At 41.1% G+C, this 10,049-nt stretch overlaps 1 long non-coding RNA gene across 3 annotated transcripts; it reads right to left on the bottom strand.

The window, feature by feature from the left end:
• Positions 1-548: 548 nt before the first annotated feature.
• Positions 549-6,721, bottom strand: LOC123188219 (uncharacterized). Of its 3 annotated transcripts, none has more exons than XR_006494388.1 (3): positions 4,671-6,721; positions 3,654-3,834; positions 549-1,090 (listed from the first exon to the last, which is right to left on the bottom strand). It is a non-coding gene; the product is annotated as an uncharacterized lncRNA (long non-coding RNA). The 3 variants fall into 3 exon arrangements; XR_006494389.1 differs by lacking the exon at positions 549-1,090 and adding an exon at positions 1,134-1,595; XR_006494387.1 differs by lacking the exon at positions 549-1,090 and having other exon boundaries at positions 2,611-3,834; positions 4,671-5,534; positions 5,610-6,719.
• Positions 6,722-10,049: the final 3,328 nt, after the last annotated feature.

Genomic DNA, 10,049 nt, shown 5'->3' with positions numbered 1-10,049 from the left:
GGCTGTTCCAAATGTCATCCGGAAAGGGGTTAAAAACCATTTGTTTAGGACCGACATGCACCAATACCTTATGTGTAATTTGACTTATGTATTCTGTATTATAGACATTGTACCTGGAGTTATTTCAAAACAGGTTACATGAGAGGATAACATCACATTGGTCTCTCACCAACTGCTCGGCAACTGGAAGCATGCTTAAAATCATTCGATGTTCCTATCCATAGGAGAAATAATAAAGTGAACCGAGCTTGTCAACTCATCCATGCTTATACTATAAAAAATGTTAAGTTCAGTCACTTCAATTTAAAGCTAAACAAAGGAGGAGTACCTAGCCAGATGATCAAACAGGGAGGGCGGCGAATGCTATTGTATGCATGGACAGGGTGGCAACAGACCCTTTTGAGCCACCTACAAGAAATTTTGTCTTGTCTATTAATGGGAGCGACGACATACTATGCAGCCAGAACCACCTAATCGTCCTAGACCTAATCGTCCTAGATTCTCACCACAGCAGAAAATTGTCCAACACTTGCGGCTGGTGGGATGTGACCAAATCTGAAAATAAGCTTGCCATCCATCACATATACAGTTTCACAATTTTTGACTGTAATAGATAGAATCCATGAGAATCATATTTCCATGCTATCTCTAAATAAGTATGGAGACTAACAGAATGGTCGTACATATCTCAACGTCGAAAATAATATTCAGATGTCGGATCTTGCGCTCTCCAGATAAGTACGGAGACTAACGGAATGTGCATATGATAACTCGGTATCAAAAATAAAATTTAGACATGGGAGCCTGGTGCTCTGTAAAAATAAGCAAGGAGACTAACAGAATGTGCATAAAAAGAACACACTATTTGCAGGATCTTTTTTATGGTTTAGTCATAAGCGCCTGAATAAAGAATGTGATCAATGTGCTTGTGCATCAGATGCAAAATCAAAAGATTGCACATCTATAGTTCCACCTCAATACCTGAATGCTAAAGAGAAAGATATGAGATACCCCTGTTGCCCTGCAGGTAATCCTTTCTTCCAATGTAAACGATCAAGTCCTCCATACTGCATCGCTGTTTTGTCAGAACCTGATGAGAAAAATGGTATACTATCACTGTTACATGGTCTCACAGAGTCTCATAATGAAAGCATTCTGAATTTTTGATCGATCGATGTCCTCCCCACTCACATGTGTATTCTCTTATCTGGCCGCACATCGATTGATGTAGAGGCTGTGGGTTTTAACCTCGTTTAAAAAAACATGTGTATTCTCTTATCTCTGGTTCACATAATTGACAATCTGACCCATGCCTCATCCCAAATACATATACTATATATCATCCTACTACTTGAATCTCTACACATAAACAAACACACATTCACGCACTGAAAAAAGAGACTCAAATAAAGAGGGCAAGGAAGAGTTAGTCCCTCCTGATCCCCAACAGTGCGCCTCCTAAGGCGTGGTCAGTGGAGGCGGACAGCGCCCTTCCCCATGGCATTAAGGAGCAGCGGACAACATCTGGCATGGGTGGAGACCCCTTCCTCTCCGCCCAAGGGCTGCAGTTCGGCAACCGGCGCTGCCGGCCTATCCTGTCAAGAAGCCACACTGCGTTTAAGACAGGAAGAGCACATCGGCAAAAAAATATCAGTCCGTTGTGCACTGATTCCCCCGGGTGGAGGCGTGTGTTCATGGACGGGCAACGACCGATTATGGGCTGGTGAGCGCGGAGGCGGCGTCTCGCATTGGTGGCAGATTTGGATTTTGAAAGAAGTGAAAGTGGAAGGGAAGCAGGCTATCCATGCATACCGGAGACGATGTGGGCGGCATGGGCATAGATGTCGAGGAGGAAGGGGTCGGTGTAGTTGACGCGTCGTTGGCCGGATTTACAGTGGCCGCGACCATCGAGCTCCCGTGGACGGCATCAGCGGGATCTTCTCTGCCATGGGTCCCATCGTAATACCTTCACGCGAGCATGATGATCTATCAACTATTCCTATCTCAGGTGGTTTGTATGCCTGTGGCGAATAGATGTAGATGATGCAGGTGCTGGCATGGTGGTGAAAGGTTTGAAGTAGATCGAAGAAGTCGCTGCGCTGTAGCAGAAATCCTAGATATAAGTACAGTGGGGCGAGGACGTGAATGCAAGTTCAGTGGAGATGAAGGGAAGCATCCGGGCAACCGATCCACTATGTTCAATCGAAGAATATGAGGAAGGGACATAAGGAAACTATCAATGGCTATTGATTTGCTGTATTAGTGGAACTAGCAAAAGAGCCAGTGCGTTGCAACGGGACTGAAAAAAACACACACTCTTAACCCAATAACCACGACTCGAGACCTTGATACATAGACGTCCTTTATTTTAAAATGGCATCACATTTGTGTTTTCGACGGTGGTCTCAATGCTCACACAACAAAAACGCATTTGAATGTGGTCAGTCCTAAGGCGTCTCTCTCACACACATACACACACACGAACATACACACACACCGCACGCACACAAACGCTGAGAATAAGATGAGAAAAATGTTGTTTTTCCCGCGAGGTTTTTCAGAGTTGTGCATGCGTGGTTATCAATGTTTTTTCCCTCTCAATCTGGTTTTAATGTGTGCTTATTTGCAATTTGGATCGCCGCCAGTGCGAAAAAAAACAGATTGTGCACTATAGATTAAGTTTGCATCCAAATTAATAGTTTAGAAATATTTAACAGCTAAAAGTAACAACATATTTGGATTCTACACATTTTTCTAATCAAATTTCATATATAATATGTTAAAATCAGAGTTACGATTTAAAAGATATGGACAATTTTTTTTTAGATAAACTGCGGATTGATTAACCGAAAGGTCAGAGGTTTTTCTGTTAAAACACAGAAAAACGATTCGTTTGACTTAAATATGGACATCGGGTTGATTACCTAAAATATCAGGGGGGTTTCTGAGAAAACCTAAAATATCAGGGGGGGTTTCTGAGAAAACTAAAAAAACAGTTCGGTATGACTTAAAAGATGGATTGCGGGTTGATTTGAACAAACAGCAGGGACTTTTTTTGCAAATAAGGGTGACGGACGACAGAAACCCACCGTGCTTTATTATTATATTAGCAAAAATGTCCGTGCGTTGCAACGGGAAAAAAAAATATCACACACCTCCATTCCCGCCCTATTGATGGTGGTTGTGGTGTCCACTTGATAACAAACCCATCCGAATGTGGGCAATCGAAAGACAATGAGCCCAGCCATAAAAATGTAAAACTAATTTGTAATTCCATAGAAATGGCCCTTGTAGAATCCATACAAAACTCAATCCAACCAACCATTTCATAATGATATGTTGTTCACAAACTTTAGTTGTGCTATTACTGACCATGTTTAAATTGGTAATAAGAAACTTAATGACGATGCATGTTGTTTGCGAATAACGTTTATATTCTCTCCCAGAGAAGAATTGCTTCTATTCTTTCAGGACAGAATGATACAACACAACGTTTCAGAACACAAGGGGTCAAAATACTCTGAATCAGATTATACACTCTGAAATATAAATTCAGGCCATATACATTCTGCTTCTACAGCTAACCTACCAAGTATTACACTTCTAGGACCAAAAACTTGAAAGTGGAATAGCACAGCTTAAGTAGAACTAACCTCTACTTGAAAGCATTGCGCGCATTTGTGAATCCAAGCATAGTTATCTGGAGGAAATAATTCAGCAAATGTAATATGCGTCGAAAATTCAAAGATCTCATGGGAGGTGGGTTGATGCCCGATATATTGAGAAACAATACACATGTTTCAGCACGTAGTTCGATGAACTGAGGAAAATTATCTACAAAGAATAGAAAAGGAAATGAGTACATAAGCCAGGGACCAAATTGGTAAACAATACTACAATCTTGAAAAGAAACATCAACATCAGTAAATTTTAGAACGACACAACTACAGTCTTGTGCCACTTCCGGTTACACCCCATGAAATGGCAAGAGAACCGCACATAGTTGCGAGCAGTTGGCTGTGCTTGACCGAGCAGCGGCAAAAAAAACTTGCAGAATATTTAGTCAAGCATGAATATTTGTTATATGATTCCACAGTATGCATTGTACAAACTTTAGGTAAGCATGGATATATATCTGAACTTGCCAGATATACATTGGTCACTGCTATTCTTTTCTATTTAATTTTTTTTGTTCCACCATGATATATAAATGGCATATAAAATACAGTTCAAAACAGATGCTATAAATGCAATTACATATTCCTGGAAAAAAATGAAATTACATATATTATCACTTTGTATTTATTTCCCCGAGAAAGTTTGTAATCCTTATAATTATGCTGATTTGAAGCATCATGTTCCATCTTTCATCTTGCATCTCCACTAAATTTCTGTCTCGCACTTGTGCACCACATTGAGTTTGACGCTATCGACAATGGGGAGCAGACTTGTGACTGAAAACAGAAATTTTTATGTTCTTTCCAGTCCCCCAAGCACTTATGCAATTTTGAACTTTGGCACACACACCACAATGCAGAACCGTGTATGATGTGCATTGTAACAAGCAAAAAAATTGGAGTGTCATGGATGAGGAGGACGTCGGCTACGTTGTCGCTGCGGGCTGCTGAATTCGGATGGAGGGAGTATGGGAGGTGCAGCCGAGGGCTTACCTTGAGAGATGGAGAAAGCGCAGCAGTGTCCGGATGGCAGGCGCCTCATAATTTCTGGCAGCTTCTTAGCGCACGTAGGGGCAGCCTCGATTCCACCTCTGCTCCAGCTCCTTCCTCAATCGACCACCTACTCCAGCTCCTTTTCAATCCGTCTTGAACCCCTTGGATATCTCACATGGATGGCTTGTAAGGCATATCCTGAAACTAAGCATCATCAATAAACTTTAGTACTATCTTAGATGGAGAATTATAGAGGTATACTCTACAGCAAAGTACCAACATGAAGTTGAGTAGTGGCTTTAGAGACAGATCTAAGACTTGTAAGCTCAGTAGTTGGTAAGAAACTCTCTTTTAGTTATTAGATAAAAGGTATGTAGACTTCTTAAGTTAGCAGGTGCTATCAGCTAGCACCATGGCCGTCTCTTCTTCTGCCCGTCAAACATGCTATGATATAGTACAAAATAAATATATATTTTATGAATATAGAATAAATAATGAGTGAGCAGAAGTGTTAAGCTTCATCAATCAAAAGCATACAACCCTCCAGCGAGTCCAGACCTGTCAATGTAAATGTATCAAATAATGTTACACATTTTGCATACCATTCTTTGTTCATCTCGACCTACACTACTTTGTAGCTTATTAAATTCCTATCCACCAAAATCTATCTATGACAATATCTAGCACTTAGTTGTTATATGACTTTTAAAAGCAGCTTGGCTAAGTCCTTAGCGGTGACGGTATGCAATACTAAGAATATGGTGGAGTGCTTGAGTCCGTTGTCAGCTTCAACATTCAAAGTTGCGAACTGGCTCCAACCTCCGAGTCAGAACACATTGAGGATAAGCAGGCCTGCCACGAAATCTGCAGCACTGGCCGTGAGCGCGGGCGACCGGGTGTGAGCAATAAAAAAAATAGCAGCATCATTTGTATACGTACCAAACAGCTCGCCATGCCTATGCAAAATTCAGCTAGCAGAAATAGCAAAATTCAGCTAGAAGTAGCAAGCTAGCAGTAAGAGAGCAGCAGTGCAGCACCACATCGTTGCTATCTCTCAAATTCTCCTTTTCACACCTGACTGAGCCCGTTTCACTCTTCTCTGCACCCATCTTCTCCCGGCTGAAGACTACCAAAAAATTGCTCTGTTCCAGCCAAGTGCATTTAGAAGCCATCACAAATTGGTTCACAGAACAGATAAATGAAGGTTGCAATTGGTCCCTGCCGTCTTGAAGCTCCTGCGGCACAAAACAAATATCATTGCACTTTTGTACTAATTCGGAACAAAACAAATCAAGGGAACTATCATTTTCTGACAAAGATGAAGGGAACTATCCTAATCCTCCTCTGACAACGGCCAATAGCTTCCTCTGCCTGCAACCATTCACTTCCTATGCATGGACAACCGGTCGGCCGAAGCACATCACAGATGCCACACACGCCACACCCGACCAGATATGTACAGCCACCGCCTGTGTGTGATGCGAGAGGACAGCGGGGGATGTTGGAGAGAGAGGGAGCAGGAGATTGATGTGATGAGTGAGGGGAAGGCAGCTGCTAGACACCAGGAGCAGCTCCTAGCAGCGCGAGAGAGGGAGGCCTGGAGCAGAGGGAGGCGAGGAGGCGCAGGGAAGCGACCCGATGGCTGGCGCCTGGCGGCGGGGTGGCATTGGTGCGGCTGCTAGGGTTCGCAGGGGTCAGGGGGAAAATTACGCCTGCCTTCCTCATCGTCACCGGCGACCCCCGCCGCGTCGCCCGCCCCCGAATCCGCCTCCTCAACCCTTGACGCCGAAAGTAGCCGACGGTGGAAGGCCGCAGTGGGTCGCTGGTGGTGGAAGGCCGCGGGTGTGGGGGCATTTGGTTGGGGGTAGGCGCGCCGGTGGGGTAGGTGTTGGCGGAGCACGACCATGGTAGGCGGTGGCGGCGACGGCGACGGGGGGCGGTCCGGCGGAGAGCGGCGACGGGGGGCCGGGGGGCGGCGGTGTGCGGCGACGGGGGTCGCGCCGGCGGCGTGCGGTGAGGCGGGGCGGGGAGGGGGTGGCGCGCTCGAGTGGAGATGGGATTGGGAGGCTGGGTCGTGCGGCTGGCTGTGTTTTTTTTCTTCTTTTCTCCGTAACTGTTCAGATTCGACTTATTAGGAGGACTGCGGGTTGAATAACTAAAACATCAGGGACTTTTTTGCAAAAACGCCGACGACGTACGACCAGAAGCGATCGCTGGTTTATTAGTAGGTAAGATAAGATAAGATAAGATTGGAGGAGACGAAGAGAAGGGGAATAGTGTGGAGACGACGACGCTTCAGGGAAAAAGATACTACACGTACTATTTAATATCCTTCCATGGGCTGCCAAGGTCGTACAGCCCATTCGAACTTCCTTGAGAAGTGGCTTCCTACAGCCCAACTAGAAGAAATCAGTCGATAGCGAGAGCTAAAGCATCGGACGTGGTTGGAATTGATGATGTAGCTAACTGCTGAGGTGGAGTGAGATAGATGGTTGCATGTTGATTAGTGATCTAGATAGGCTGCATGTCAAGAGAAATAGGTTAGTAGGGATGAACTATTTAGGTATTATATATTGGTGTAATATCTACTGTATTCTAACTCTTTCATGGTTCATACCCCCGATACGAGCCATAGATTCATCAAAATAAGCAAACAACACATAGAAAACAGAATCTGTCAAAAACAGAATAGTCTGTAGCAATCTGAATATTTCAAATATATCTGTGACTCCGAAAATTCTGAAAATTAGGACATCCTAAGAATTTTTTTTATTAATCATCTAAAAAAATCAATATTTTATCACGCTTCTGCGAAAAATGAGAATTGTTTTCTTGAGCACAAAAGTTTCTGTTTTTCAGCAAGATCAAATAAACTATCACCGTAAGCTATGCCAAAGGTCTTACTTGGCACAAACACTAATTAAAACACAAAAACATATCTAACCAGAGGCTAGATGAAATATTTATTGCAAAACAGAACCTAAAAAGTAAAAACAAAAAATAAAATTAGGTTGCCTCCCAACAAACGCTATTGTTTAACGCCCTTAGCTAGGCATAAAACACGAATAGATCTAAGTATTATCATCTTTGGCATGCAATCCATAAGTGGATATCATAATAGATTTATAAAGCAATTTAATTTTCTTTCTTGGGAAGTATTCCATGCCTTTCTTTAACGGAAATTGAAATCTAATGTTTCCTTCTTTCATATCAATAATTGCACCAATCGTTCTAAGGAAAGGTCTACCAAGAATAATAGGACATGTAGGATTGCAATATATATCAAGAACAATGAAATTTACGGGCACATAATTCCTATTTGCAACAATAAGAATATCATTAATCCTTCTCATAGGTTTGTTAATAGTGGAATCCACAAGATGCAAATTTAAGGAACAATCAACAAATTCACGAAAACCTAACACATCACATAAAGTTTTTGGAATTGTGGAAACACTAGCACCAAAATCACACAAAGCATGGCACTCATAATCTTTGATCTTAATCTCAATAGTTGGTTCCCACTCATTATAAAGTTTTCTAGGGATGGTAACTTCCAATTCAAGCTTATCTTCAAAAGATTGCATCATAACATCAATGATATGTTTAGTAAAAGCTTTGTTTTGATTATAAGCATGAGGATAATTCAACATGGATTGCAACAAGGAAATACAATATATTAAAGAACAATTATCATAATTAAATTACTTGAAATCCAAAAGAGTGGGTTTCATTGCTACCTAAAGTTTTGATCTCTCCAATCCCACTTTTATCAATTTTTGCATCAAGATCTAAAAACTCCGAATCATTGGGACGCCATCTAACTAAAATTGACTCGCCTCCAGTCCCATCTTTGTCAAGATTTATATTGGAAAACAAAGATTCAATAGGAGTCACATCAATCACTTTAAGATCTTCATCATTATTTTCACGAAAACTAGAAGAATACGCTTTTATAAACCAATTTTTTTAGCACGCATCTTAGCGGTTTTTTCTTTTCACTCATTAATGGAAATTATTATAGCTTTGAGACATTCATTGATATCATGTTTAGGTGGAATAGATCTAAGTTTCAAAGAATCAACATCAAGAGAAATTCTATCCACGTTCCTAGCCAAATCGTCAATCTTAAGCGATTTTTCTTCAATCAAAGCATTGAAATTCTTTTGCGAACTCATAAATTTTTTAACACTATTCTCAAAATCAGAGGGCATCTTATTATAATTTCCATAATAATTGTTGTACGAATCACCATAATTATTAGAGGAATTACTAGGGAAAGACCTAGGATTAAAATTACCTCTATACGCGTTATTACCAAGATTGTTCCTACCAACAAAATTCACATCCATAGATTCATTATTATTCTCAATCAAAGTAGACAAAGGCATATCATTAGGATCAATAGGAGCACTCTTTCTAGCAAACAATTTCATAAGCTCATCCATCTTTCCACTCAAAACATTAATCTCTTCAATTGCATGCACTTTTTTACTAGTGAAAGATCTTTCGATCTGCCATTGAGAATAAGTAACCATAATATTATCTAGGAGTTTAGTAACTTCTCTAAAGTAATTTCCATAAAAGTGCCTTCCGCGGCCGAATCTAAAAAATTTCTAGAAGCAAAATTCAATCCAGCATAAAAATTTTGTATAATATTCCACAAATTCAAACCATGAGTAGGGCAATTTCGTATCATCAATTCCATCCTCTCTCAAGATTGTGCAACATGTTCATGATCAAGTTGCTTAAAATTCATAATATCGTTCCTAAGGGAGATGATCTTAGCGGGAGGAAAATATTTGGAAATAAAAGCATCTTTACACTTATTCCATGAATCGATACTATTTTTAGGCAAAGATGAAAAGCAAGTTTTAGCACGATCTCAAAGTGAGAACGGAAATAGCTTCAATTTAACAATATCATTATCCACATCTTTTTTCTTTTGCATATCACACAATCAACGAAATTGTTTAGATGTGATGCAGCATCTTCACTAGGAAGGCCGAAAAATTGATCTTTCATAACAAGATTCAACAAAGCAACATTAATTTCACAAGATTCCGCATTAGTAGCGGGAGCAATCGGAGTACTAATAAAATCATTGTTATTGGTGTTGGAAAAGTCACACAGTTTGGTATTCTCTTGAGTCATCGTGACAAAGCAAGCAATCCAACACACGAGCACACAAAAGGCAAGCGAAGAAGACGAACGGAATAGGGGCGCAGAAAAGGCAAATCTTTTCGAAAATCATTTTAGAAGTGGGGGAGAGGAAAATGAGAGGCGAATGGCGAATAATGTAATGCAAGAGATGAGAGTTTATGATGGGTACTTAGTATGGCTTGACTTGGCGTAGATCTCCCCGGCAACGGCGCCAGA

Source organism: Triticum aestivum, chromosome 2A (assembly GCF_018294505.1).
Source record: "Triticum aestivum cultivar Chinese Spring chromosome 2A, IWGSC CS RefSeq v2.1, whole genome shotgun sequence".
Classification (NCBI taxonomy): domain Eukaryota; kingdom Viridiplantae; phylum Streptophyta; class Magnoliopsida; order Poales; family Poaceae; genus Triticum; species Triticum aestivum.
The sequence above is the reverse complement of the archived record's forward strand: the minus strand, read 5'-3'. Positions and strand labels throughout refer to the sequence as shown.